The 13270-nt window shown below is 49.0% G+C and overlaps 1 long non-coding RNA gene and 1 other non-coding gene across 7 annotated transcripts; both read right to left on the bottom strand.

The window, feature by feature from the left end:
- Positions 1–34: 34 nt before the first annotated feature.
- On the bottom strand, positions 35–9039 carry LOC143817418 (uncharacterized). 6 transcript variants are annotated; one of them, XR_013224140.1, is made up of 4 exons: positions 8795–9039; positions 1103–1267; positions 355–441; positions 35–160 (listed from the first exon to the last, which is right to left on the bottom strand). It is a non-coding gene; the product is annotated as an uncharacterized LOC143817418 (long non-coding RNA). The 6 variants fall into 6 exon arrangements; XR_013224141.1 differs by lacking the exon at positions 8795–9039 and adding an exon at positions 8489–8748; XR_013224143.1 differs by lacking the exon at positions 8795–9039 and adding an exon at positions 8363–8383.
- LOC143764016 (U6 spliceosomal RNA) lies at positions 7671–7777 on the bottom strand. The gene has a single exon (XR_013213004.1). It is a non-coding gene; the product is annotated as a U6 spliceosomal RNA (small nuclear RNA).
- Positions 9040–13270: the final 4231 nt, after the last annotated feature.

Here is a 13270-nt window from a genome sequence, read left to right on the forward strand (position 1 = left end):
CTTGGGGCTGCGGTGGTCTGACTGCTGGCTGGGGTCCTTGGGGCTGCGGTGGTCTGACTGCTGGCTGGGGTCCTTGGGGCTGCGGTGGTCTGACTGCTGGCTGGGGTCCTTGGGGCTGCGGTGGTCTGACTGTTGGCTGGGGTCCTTGGGTCTGCTGTACCTGTAAATTCGAGAGTTATTCAATAATATAGTAAGGAAAAAAAAAATTGGACCCAGATTCCCATAATTCTGCTGCCTCTGCAGGATTAGAGAACAATGCAATGCATTGTGGGAAAAAAAGAAACCGCTTGAAGCGCCTCCATTATGAAAAAGCAGCAGGAATTACTAAAAGGGTTAATGAGTGGGGTACAAAACCTGTCCAGGTGGTCTTTGTGGGGCCTGCTCCTGCCCACGAGCTCGGCCGCGGGCCCGGGATCTGGCTCGTCCGCTCATCTTTTACTTCTGCAAAGGAAGCAGATTTCAATATATAAATGGAAAAAAAAAAAAAAATCTATCTATCTATCTATCTATCTATATATATATATATATATATATATATACATACACACACACATATATTTTTCACCCTGAAAAACTGTGCATCTGTGACTGTGAAAAAAAGGTGCATCATCCTACTCATTACAAGACTGAGTGCCGGCTCACTGAGGGATTACAGGATAGCTGCCTATTGAAGGCTATGCGGAGATCAGCGAGAGGCCCGTCTTCTAGTAAGTGTTTAGTCTCACCCTAGTTGGACTCACAGCTATATTGCTCAGTATTGCTCTATAATTTACTCCATGCTGCTGCTTTCTAGTGTTTAATCTCACCTAATAGCTGGATTTCCAGGTATATGGCTCTGTACAATGACCTCCATCTTGCTGTCTAGTAACTGCTTCAACTCACCACAGAGCTGGATTTCCAGCTACACAGCTCTATTACATCTTTTAGGCTGAAGATCCTGTCTTGTAATTGTTTAATCTTACCCCAAATCTGGATTCACAGATACGAGGGGCGTTCATTAAAGATTTTCCCTGACCCACTTCTATTTATCACAGGACGATGACACTGCACATGTGTAATGATACAAGTCTCTGTAGATTTTGTGCCAATTTGCCACTCAGACCTGATAACGGTGTTGATGTTACAGGTGCTGGAGTGGTGTGAAGTTTGATAATGGACCCAGTGGATTCCGAGCCGTCATCAAGTTCCTTTATTGAAAGGCCGCACACCAAAGAGACGTTCGATGAGATGAAAGGTGATGATTCCCATCATATTACGTAGTCAAGAACTGCAATAAACACATGAAAACAGGATTGTTGAAAGGAAATTCAAAACTCGTGTAACATATTATCCCTTTTAAAAAGATTTTTAAATTTTTATTAATGATATATTAAAAATACCACTTCCCAGTGAAAACGAAAAAAAAAAAATTGATAATATACAGATCTACTGGGTGCACCTGCCCTCAACCAATGACACTACGCTCCCCTACTATCCCTACCTAACAGTGGAGGTTGGCACCCCGATAGATAATTTGGCGCCCCCACTCCGCGACGGCTGGTAACCTACTGGCCCTATTAAGGACCTAGCCGGCTAAAGGAGGGAAAACATGGAGCAATTGGCAGAAATGAAGAAAGCGTAGGAGAGCTAAACTGAGGTGCACACCAGTATTATAAACTTTCCTTATCAAAGCCCAGAATTTGGGACAATGACACTACCATGGACATATACTTAAAACATGTAAGACATTACACACATGAATAAATATTGTTTTTATCTTTAGATAAATATGTCAGTTCTATTGCACAGCCTAAACAAATAAACAGCTATGTGCATAGAGGGTAGAAAATCAGCAGGAAAGACATAAATGCCAAATGACCTGGTTCGGTCCAAATTTAAGCCTGTGCATAACAGCACTCCCCTGTCAGCATTGGGTTAAATCAGATCATGTCTCAACACTGTGGTACACCTGAGACCATTTTCCATTACCCGTATATACAAAAATAGCCAGGGGTAAGTATCTATGTTTACACACAATGCAGTGGACCAATAAATGATTTTAGAGGCAGCCAGTAACAAGGGGTATTGTCCCCCACACAAAAACACTTAGCTGTCCACGATACGCCCCAATGGGTGTAAACATAGATACTTACCCCTGGCTATTTTTGTATATACGGGTAATGGAAAATGGTCTCAGGTGTACCACAGTGTTGAGACATGATCTGATTTAACCCAATGCTGACAGGGGAGTGCTGTTATGCACAGGCTTAAATTTGGACCGAACCAGGTCATTTGGCATTTATGTCTTTCCTGCTGATTTTCTACCCTCTATGCACATAGCTGTTTATTTGTTTAGGCTGTGCAATAGAACTGACATATTTATCTAAAGATAAAAACAATATTTATTCATGTGTGTAATGTCTTACATGTTTTAAGTATATGTCCATGGTAGTGTCATTGTCCCAAATTCTGGGCTTTGATAAAGAAAGTTTATAATACTGGTGTGCACCTCAGTTTAGCTCTCCTACGCTTTCTTCATTTCTGCCAATTGCTCCATGTTTTCCCTCCTTTAGCCGGCTAGGTCCTTAATAGGGCCAGTAGGTTATCAGCCGTCGCGGAGTGGGGGCGCCAAATTATCTATCAGGGTGCCAACCTCCACTGTTAGGTAGGGATAGTAGGGGAGCGTAGTGTCATTGGTTGAGGGCAGGTGCACCCAGTAGATCTGTATATTATCAATTTTTTTTTTTTCGTTTTCACTGGGAAGTGGTATTTTTAATATATCATTAATAAAAATTTAAAAATCTTTTTAAAAGGGATAATATGTTACACGTAGTCAAGAACTGGCATCGTCAATTCAGATGTGGTCGGGCTTCGGTGCAAACAGCTCCAATTCCAGGGCGACCCCACTTTGCTATTGATGAACACATCATCCAGCAAGTGGAGGGCGCCCTTTTGGAAAATCGCCGCATAACCATTCGCCACCTAGCCCAAAATGTCAAGATTAGTGTGGTGTCCATGGAAAAAATCATCCAAGACCATCTTCACATACATAAGGTATCTGCTCGCTGGGTTCCCCGGCTGTTCACACCTTTCCAGAAGCAGGAACGAGTCTAACGCTCTCAGGCTTTATTGACAATGTGCCGTGGAGGCCAGGAGGATTTTATCAACAGATTGATTACACAGGATGAAAGCTGGATCCATCACTAGGATCCTGAGACTAAAGTCCAGTAGATGTAATGGAAGCATCATGACTCACCTCCAAAGAAGGCACGTGCCCAACCCTTGGCAGGCAAGGTCATGCTCACAGTATTTGGGACCAGCACAGAGTAGTATTGATGGATTCTCTAGCAAAGGGTACCATGATCACTGGGGAATACTGTGCTTCACTGCTGCGGAAATTGCAGGAGGCCATCAAAACCAAGAGCCGTGGAATGCTCACCGAAGATGTCAGCTTTTTGCAAGACAATGCACCAGTTCACAACACGCGATCCTGTGGCCTAAAATTCTACGACATCCCTTTATTCACCAGACTTCCACCTCTTTCCAACAATTAAGTTATCCAGATAATGAGACTCTGATTTCCGAAGTCACAACGTGTCTTTTGGAGCAACCTGTTGACTTTTACAAGCGAGGTGTGCACAGTTGCTTAACCCCTTAACGACCGTCTATACGCCTTTTGAACAGCGCTGAGAAATAAGGTTATAGCGCTTCCCAGTTTTGGAAAATCTCTAGGGTCTCTGCTACCGGGGGTAGCTGATACTCCGGAGAACATGATTAGGGTCGGTTTATTCTCCGATTAATGGCAAAAAAAAAAAGGCAGATTTTCCATTTATTTCTCTCTCCTCTATGATCTAACACATCAGAGGAGAGAGAAATGGGATCCGCCCCTGGTACCTCGGGCTCCGGCACCCGCCCCTCATCATCTTCTTCCAGGAAAAAAGATTTCTCCTATTGTTTCATTTTGATCACTGTGATAGACCCCATCACATGATCAAAACAGGGATTTTTGTGTACTCACCGTAAAATCCTTTTTTCCGAGCCACTCATTGGGCGACACAGGACCGTGGGTGTTATGCTGCTACCACTAGGAGGCTGACACTAAGTGAATACAAAAAAAGCTAGCTCCTCCTCTACAATATACACCACCCACTGGCTCCAGCCCAAACCAGTTTAGTGACCAAGCAGTAGGATTATTATCATCAAGAATAGGTACATCATGTTAAATCAGAAAAACAATAGCAGCCTTCAGTCCAACACCGTGGGTGCTGTGTCCCCCAATGAGTGGCTCGGAGAAAAGGTTTTTTACGAGGAGTACATAAAAATCCCCGTTTCTCCTTCGCCACATTGGAGGACACAGGGCCGTCGGAAGTTCCAAAGCAGTCCCTGGGTGGGAAATAACAGAGTAAACTCCCAGCATCTATGGACATCATAATGCTTTGAGAAAGTGTGCAGGCTAGACCAGGTCGCCACTTTACAAACCTGCTCCGCAGACTCTTGATGCCGAATGGCCCATGAAGCACCTACCGACCGAGTGGAGTGTGCCTTGATCCCCGCATTAAGCTTCTCGAATAGCCGACCGAATCCATGTGGCTATTCCTGACTTAGAAGCGGTCGATCCCTTCCGGTGCCCCTTCGAGAGCACGAACAGGGCGTCCGTCTGGCAAAAAGGCACCGTCTTAGACACGTACCTTCTGAGAGCCCTCACAAGATCCGAAGAGTGGAAAGCTTTCTCCACACGATGCACCGGTGCTGGGCAAAACGAGGGTAGGACAATATCCTTGATAAGGTGAAACAGCTACACCACTTTTGGAAGGAAGGGCAGGGACAACCTGAGGACTACCTTGTGTCTGAAGTCAGAAAAGGCGCTTGGCAGGAGAGAGCAACTAGCTCCGAGATCCTTCTGATTGATGTTACCGTGACTAGGAAGGCGACCTTCCATGAGAGGTAGGAGAGACAACCTGTAACGGTTCGAAGGGAGATTCCTATAGGACACCTAGGACCAAGTTAAGGTCCCAGGCGTCTAAGGGCGCTATGTAGAGGTACCACACAAGAGACTCCCAGAAAGAAAGTTCTCACCTGCGGTTTGGAAGAGACTTTATTCTGAAACAATAAGGACAAGGCAGACCCACCCTTTGAGGGAGCTCGGCGCTAGGCCCGAGTACAGACCGGACTGAAGGAATTCAAAAAAGGCTTTCCAGGTCCGATGATAGATGCGTACTAACACCAGCTTCTGATGCGTACTGACACCGGCTTCAGAGCATTAATCATGGTGGAAACTACCTCATGGGAGAAACCAGCTACGGTTAGGACCCAGGAGTCAACGGCCAAGCCCACAAACTCAGGGCCCTGAGTTCTGGTGTCAAACGGGCCCTGGAAAGGCAGGTCTGGTCGATCTGGTGATTGCAAAGGGATGTCTGACAAGCTGCACTAATTCTGCGTACCACGCTCGGCGTGGCCAGTCAGGAGCAACTGGGATCACCGGTACTCCCTCTGCTTTGATCTTCCTGAAGGCCTTCGGAATCAAAAGCAATGGGGGAAAACATGTAGGGAAGACTAAACTGACTCCACGGAAGGACGAGCGCGTCCACCCGATGGCTCTCAGGTCCCGTAATCGAGCTACAAACTCAAGCATCTTGGCATTCAGATCCACGTCTGGTGTCCTCTAGTGAAGATAGGTCTGCTGGAAAATTTCCGGATTAAGAGACCACTCTCCCGAGGGCAGGCCTTGACAGCTGAGGAAGTCCGCAGCCCAGTTTTCCATGCTCAGGAGTTAACAGCCGAGATAACGGAGTGGTTTCTATTGGCCTAGTGAAGGATGTGTTCCACCTCGCGCTTTGCTGCAGATGACCCCTCTGTAAGCCATGGCCATGGCATTGTCTGATTGAATTCGGATGGGACAGCCTGTCAGGAGACGATGGAACCGCCGCAGGAACAGCCAGATCGCTCGGATCTCCAGCACATACAGTAGATGGGAAGAGAACACTCCTCTGAGGAGACCATTTACCCTGGGCAGTATGTTGACGAGGGAGAAGAGGCTCCTGTCACATGCGTCCAAAGCGCATGTTGTCCCTCATGCCAAGGCGGATGGAACGAACAGATGGTTGACAAAGTGCTCAGGCCACTTGCTGAAGGGCTAGCAAGACGACCAGGCCCTGAGAATGTAGACTGGACATGACTGCCGCCATGACCTTTGAGCATACCCTGGGGGCGGTAGCAAGGCCGAAGGGCAAGGCTAAACTGAAAATGTTCTTCGCGGATGGCGAAGTGCAGGAACCCTTGGAGAGAGGGAGACTCCATCCTCAAATGCCGTACTCTGACAGAATTGTTCAGAAGCTTTAGGTCCAGGATGGCCCTGGCTGTACCATCCTCTTTTGGGACCACAAATAGATTCGACTAGAAACCCTTGAACTTCTCATTTCCCGGAACCGGGGTAATGACCCAGTCTTGCGGAGTGACTCAAAATGGGAAATGCTGGTCGTGAATGGCGAAGCGCAGGAATCTCTAGTGGCGGATGAAAGATCGGGATATGTAGGTAAGCATCTTGGATGTCGATGGATGCCAAAAAAACATTCCCTCTTCCATAGAAGCGAAGACTGAATGCAGAGATTCCATGCGAAAATGACAAACCTTGACAAACTTGTTTAGAAGTTTGAGGTCTTGTAAAATACGGACAGCCAGGCCTGACTGAATAGAAGTAGGCGGCCGCCCACCCTGCCGGTGTCGACCAGACGATGCCAGGAGTCAGCGGCGGAAAATCTCTGAGACCTAGATCCCTTAGATCTCAACTGTTTAGGGCAAGACCAGTGTCGACTAGGTCTGTAGGAGACTTGAGAACCTATGTCCCTGTGTGGGGGAGTGCCCTGACCCGGGGAAGGTAGCGACGGTGGACCAGCCCGGGTTGGAGCAAAGGGATCGGAAACGAAATTGTTGATGTCTCCGAAAAAGACACCTAAGCCTCTGCTGGGGAAGAAATTTACTCTTTCCTCCCGTGGCATCAGAAATAAGCTGATCCATGTTCTTACCAAATAGGCGACCACTCTGGAAAGGCAGAGATATCAAGGACTTTTTTTTTTTATGCAGAGTCCACTTTCCACTCTCTGAGCATAATGCTCTGCTGATCGTGACTGCGTTCGCTGCCAATAGAGCAGAACAGCCAGCTGCAACCAAAATGCGTGTACCAGGTAATGTCCAGGCCACAAAATTTGACTGCTTCAGAGGAGATAATTACCGCTCTGAATGGATTTGGCCAGGGTATCTGCCCAGAAGACTATCGCCTTAGAAACCCATTCTGCAGCGACTGAAGGGCAGAGGGCCGAGCCTGAGGCCTCAAAAAACAGAGCGAGCCTGGTGTTCCATCTGATGGTCTGTGGGATTTTTAAAGGATGACCCATCCGTTACGGATAAAAGGGTCTTGGATGCCAGGCGAGAAACTGGAGGGTCTACAACAGGGGATTCAGCTCAATCCTTCCCCGGCACAGCCGAAAAAGGATATTTCGCTTCGAGAGACTTTTGTCCTGTGAAGCGTTTGTCCGGTCGCTCCCTGTAACGATTGCGTATGGCCGTAAACTCAGGGTGGACTGCAAAAGTCTTATGGGGGTGTTTAGTCCTCTTAAAGGATGCAGCTTGATCCGGAACGGAATCAGATTTCTCTTCAATGTGTCAGATTGACCTCCTCCATCAGCGAATCCACCATTTTTATGGAACGCTTCACGAATTTGCGTGTCAACCTTGCGCAGGGGCCATGATAATCTTCTCTGTATCGTTCCAATTTTAGTATATGTGCTGCCTATGCGAGCACCTGGAAGTCTTGTGAATCCAAGTCCAAGGGGCCGCCCGATTCGTACTCAGAATCGCGGTAGTTACTGACCCCTGGGGAGGGAGAGCGAGAAGCGTAACTCGCCAACAAGAATGCACGTGAACGCTCTGGGGACGTGCTGCTGATCCTTTTCCTAGACACCGGTAGGTTTCTAGAGGGCTGACACCTACTGATCGACTGCTCCCATAGGGAGAGGATCCATTTATGTCAGACCTGCGCATACTCCGACCCCTGGAGGGATCGTGGAGGGACTCAATCACTTTGGCCAGAGAAGCCATGGATTGTGACAGTGTCGTAGCCCACTCAGGGGGGCTCGGTACACTGGGCTTGGTGGTGGCGGAGGCTCCTGAGGTAATTTGGGGGGTCACAGGCCTTGCAGAAGTCTGAGCCTAAGGAAACACAGACTGGCAAGGAGGTACATGAAGTGAAGGGCTGCAATAGCCTAGTGAGCCTGTATAGATGCTTTAGGTCGGGACATTGTACCCTTCTGTGTGTCCCCTGTAGGACACTTCTGCAGTGAGAGGGTTACAGCAGGAGGAGGAGGGTGGTCCAGAGAAGCCCCCTCACCCAGACCCTGTGTCCCCACTGTAGCTGTGAGCCTCCCCAGACAGTGCCGACGCCTGCGGGAGCTGCTCCCGACAAATTACCTCAGAGACCAGACAAATTACCTCACTCAGAGACCAGACAAATTACCTCAGAGACCAACTGCCAGTGTGTGCCCAGAGGGGCCGCGGGAGAAGGGAAGATGGCCGCCGAGATTACAAGAGGCGCTTCTCGTCCTGTACGAGAAGCGCCAGAAAGGTGGGCGGAGCCGCTGGGACACGTCACAGCGGGGGCGGAGTTACAGAATGCGGCCTAGCAGAGAACCGAAGCTGGGGACTAAATTTATCGGCGCCGGTACCAGAAGGGCCAGGCAGCGCCACCACCATCAGGAAAAGCCCCCTCTATCCAGCGCCGCCCCAGACCGCCTGCCCAGAGCCCTCCAGCCCCGGAACTTACCCGGAGAAGCTGCCGGGGGGCAGGTGCCAGCGATATGCGGCGGGTACGTGTCCTCCTGATGCCGCTGCTGCTCTTGGACGTGCACGGATAAAGGGATCAGCCTCGGTCCACCACCCCTTTAACCCCTTCCCGACCTGTGACACAGCGTAGGCGTCATGAAAGTCAATCCGCCCTGTGACGCCTGTGCTGTGTCACAGAATGATCGCGTCCCTGCAGGCCGGGGAAAGGGTTAACGACAGGGGGAGGGGGAGGGGTGCTACAGGCCCCCCCCCCCCCTTCGTGGCTACGATCGCTCTGATTGGCTGTTGAAAGTGCAACAGCCAATCAGCAATCTGTAATATTTCACCTATGAAAATTGGTGAAATATTACAATCCAGCCATGGCCGATACTGCAATAGCTGGAGACCCCGATCTGCCCCCCACCGACTGACGGCGGCGATCTGCAGCCGCCGTCAGTGTTCCCTACCCCTCCGTCCTGTCCTCAGCACTTAGGGTTGCACTTAGGGCTAGGGTTGCACTTAGGGCTAGGGTTACAATTAGGGTTAGAATTAGGGCTAGGGTTGGAATTAGGGCTAGGGTTGCACTTAGGGCTAGAATTAGGGCTAGGGTTGGAATTAGGGCTAGAATTAGGGCTAGGGTTGGAATTAGGGTTAGGTTTGCACTTAGGGCTAGGGTTGCACTTAGGGTTAGGGTTGCACTTAGGGCTAGGGTTACAATTAGGGTTAGAATTAGGGCTAGGGTTGGAATTAGGGTTAGAATTAGGCTATGTGCACACGGTGCGGATTTGGCTGCGGATTCGTATCAGTTTTCCATCAGGTTTACAGTACCACGTAAACCTATGGAAAACCAAATCCGCTGTGCCCATGGTGCGGAAAATACAGCGCAGAAACACTGCGTTGTATTTTCCACAGCATGTCAATTCTTTGTGCGGATTCCGCAGCGTTTTACACCTGCTCCATAATAGGAATCCGCAGGTGAAATCCGCACAAAAAACACTGGAAATCCGCGGTAAATCCGCAGGTAAAACGCAGTGCCTTTTACCTGCCGATTTTTCAAAAACGGTGCGAAAAATCCGCACACAAATCCGCAACGTGGGCACATAGCCTTAGGGTTGGAGTAAGGGTTAAGACTAGGTTAGGGGTGTGTTGGGGTTAGGGTTGTGGTTAGGGGCGTGTTGGGGTTAGTGTTTGAGTTAGAATTGAGGGGTTTCCACTGTTTAGGCACATCAGGGGGTCTCCAAATGCGACATGGCGCCACCATTAATTCCAGCCAATCTTGCATTGAAAAAGTCAAATGGTGCTCTCTCCCTTCCGAGCCCCGACATGCGCCCAAACAGTGGTTCCCCCCACATATAGGGTATCAGCGTACTCAGGAGAAACTGGACAACAACTCTTGGGGTCAAATTTCTCCTGTTACCCTTGGGAAAATAAAAAAATGCTGGCTAAATAATCATTTTTGAGAAAATAAAAATTATTTTTTATTTTCCTGGCTCTGCGTTATAAACTTCTGTGAAGCACTTGGGGGTTTAAAGTGCTCACTATGCATCTAGATTAGTTCCTTGGGAGGTCTAGTTTCCAAAATGGGGTCACTTGTGCGGGAGCTCCAATGTTTAGGCACACAGGGGCTCTCCAAACGCGACATGGTGTCCGCTAATGATTGGAGCTAATTTTACATTCAAAAAGTCAAATGGCGCTCCTTCCCTTCCGAGCCTTGCCGTGCGCCCAAACAGTGGTTTACCCCCACATGTGAGGTATCAGCGTACTCAGGAGAAATTGTACAATAACTTTCGTGGTCCAGTTTCTCCTTTTACCCTTGGGAAAATAAAAAAAATTGTTGCTAAAAGATCATTTTTGTGACTAAAAAGTTAAATGTTCATTTTTTCCTTCCATGTTGCTTCTGCTGCTGTGAGACACCTGAAGGGTTAATAAACGTCTTGAATGTGGTTTTAAGCATCTTGAGGGGTGCAGTTTTTAGAATGGTGTCACTTTACCACTCTGGCGGTGAAAATTGCGCGGTAGCCCACGCCAATTTTTTCCGCCATTTAACCCTTTATTTTACAAGCTACAGCACCCAAATTTTGCACATACACACTAGTAACATTAGTAGTGTGGAATATGCAAAAAAAAGACATGAGATGGTTTACTGTATGTAATCATGTCTCATATCCTGTCGGGTTTGGGAAGGAGAAATGAAAAGCTGGCAATTGAATTACGGGCTTTCCTCTAAGGGTACGTGTCCACGATCAGGATGGCCGGCGGTATCGTCGGAGCAGCAAACCCGCTCGGCGCTAAGCCCCGCCCCCTTCTGGGACGCGATGATGCCGGATGTGTTCATTGCACACATCCGGGATCATCGCACCCCTCGCATAGCGCCCTGTGTTATTCCTTGCGGTGGCGCAGCGTCGCCGCAAGGAACACGGACATGCTGCGATCTTAAAAGACGCGCAGCATGTCTGGAGTCGCAGGGCCGCCGTGTGCGTGTTTTCACGCATAGTGGACACGGGATTTTAAAAAATCCCCTCCACTATGCTGGAACATCTGGACGCTGCGTGTTTGACGCTGCGGCCCCACGCAGCATCAAACACGCAGCGTTTCCTGAACGTGGACACGCACCCTAACACCGCTGCGTATTTCTCACAAGTCATACGTGTGGAATCCGTATTTTTCTCGCCCCCATAGACTTTCATTGGCGCAATACGGTGACAAACGCAGCATGCTGGGATTTTTTATGCCTGTAACATACCGTATATTACGGATGCGTAATATACGGCAGATAGGAGCTGGGCCATAGAGATTCATTGGGCCGTGTGCAATGTGTATTTTACGGACGTAGTTTATGCTCATACGTCCGTAAAACTCGCTAGTGTGACGCCGGCCATAGTCAGTAGCACAGAGCGGTATAACTCAGCACTTATTTACTTACTCCTGTGACCATTTCATTGTACTCCAGCGCGTGCGCACTATGCACAGCGTGCACGCTGTCAGGCAGCCCTGAGCGGATGACGTATGTCCGCTCTGAGACGCCGGCGCATGCGCAGTAGGACGCACGCCGGGCTCGGCGTGTACAATGAGGATTGCACATACTCCATGGGGGAATCTGGCTCAGGCACAGCTGTTCATGGTAATGTAAACTGATTATTTCCTATTTAAACATTAGGCTGGCAATGCGGTTACTACCCCGGACGAAGCCACAAGTCTGGCGACACGCGTTGGGTCTCCGCAGCCCGCACTTTCACTTATTAGGGTCCTCATGCTCACATGATTCTGCCCATGGCTGGCCACGGAAGGGTTATTATTTAAGGCAGGTTTGCCGCTTATGCACCTCATTCTCTCCAGTCGCCAGGTTCACTGTTGGGTGTGTAGTGGACAGTATTACATGTCCTTCTTGGTGGCAGTACTGGCCCTATCTGCTTAGGAGTTACATCTGGATGTTCCTTTTATAGTGTATTTTTCGTCATTTAACCCTCCGTTATTTCCTCCTGGCTTCATCTTAGCTGATGTGTGCTGTTATGTCACTTGGCATCTGCTTATTGGTTTGTCATTTGCGCAGGCACTCGGGCGAGCCGCACTCATGTTACAGACTTGATGGTCATGCTGTCTATATAGCTATTGTCATCGGTGGGCATGTTCACTTTGTACCCCTCAGTTATGTGCGGGCTTTTCTGCCTTATTAGGGGCCGTTGTGTGTACGGGGTTTCTTTGTATCTCCCCTTTTTTTATATGGTTTTAATGTGTGTGCTTTGCCTTCTGTGTATTTTGTGAAATAAAGCTGTGTTCTATCATGCTATTCTTATTTATGTGGTGATTCCCGGTTATGAGGCCTACCTTTTATCTCTTTACATTATTACAGGGACGAAACACGGCGCCACAGAGACGAAACACGGCGCCACAGAGACGAAACACGGCGCCACAGAGACGAAACACGGCGCCACAGAGACGAAACACGGCGCCACAGAGACGAAACACGGCGCCACAGAGACGAAACATGGCGCAAAGAAGAAACACGGCGCCACAGAGACGAAACACAGCGCCACAGAGACGAAACACGGCGCCACAGAGACGAAACACGGCGCCACAGAGACGAAACACGGCGCCACAGAGACGAAACACGGCGCCACAGAGACGAAACACGGCGCCACAGAGACGAAACATGGCGCAAAGAAGAAACACGGCGCCACAGAGACGAAACACAGCGCCACAGAGACGAAACACGGCGCCACAGAGACGAAACACGGCGCCACAGAGATGAAACACAGGAAAAACCAGATGAAACAACACCGGCAGGGTCACTAAACGGTTAACAGTGCGGAGGAAGAGTCCGGTCTAGACGGTTACCAGCACCGGCAGCCGCCAGCACCACGTGACACCAAACGGAGCTCAGCCTGACATAAACACTTTACAGGCACTAAATACTGAACAGTAGTACTATGAGATCCTGAGACTTGTAGTTCTACAGCGCTGCCGACATAGACCACGA

This window comes from Ranitomeya variabilis, chromosome 3 (genome assembly GCF_051348905.1).
Source record: "Ranitomeya variabilis isolate aRanVar5 chromosome 3, aRanVar5.hap1, whole genome shotgun sequence".
NCBI classification, from domain to species: Eukaryota; Metazoa; Chordata; class Amphibia; order Anura; family Dendrobatidae; genus Ranitomeya; species Ranitomeya variabilis.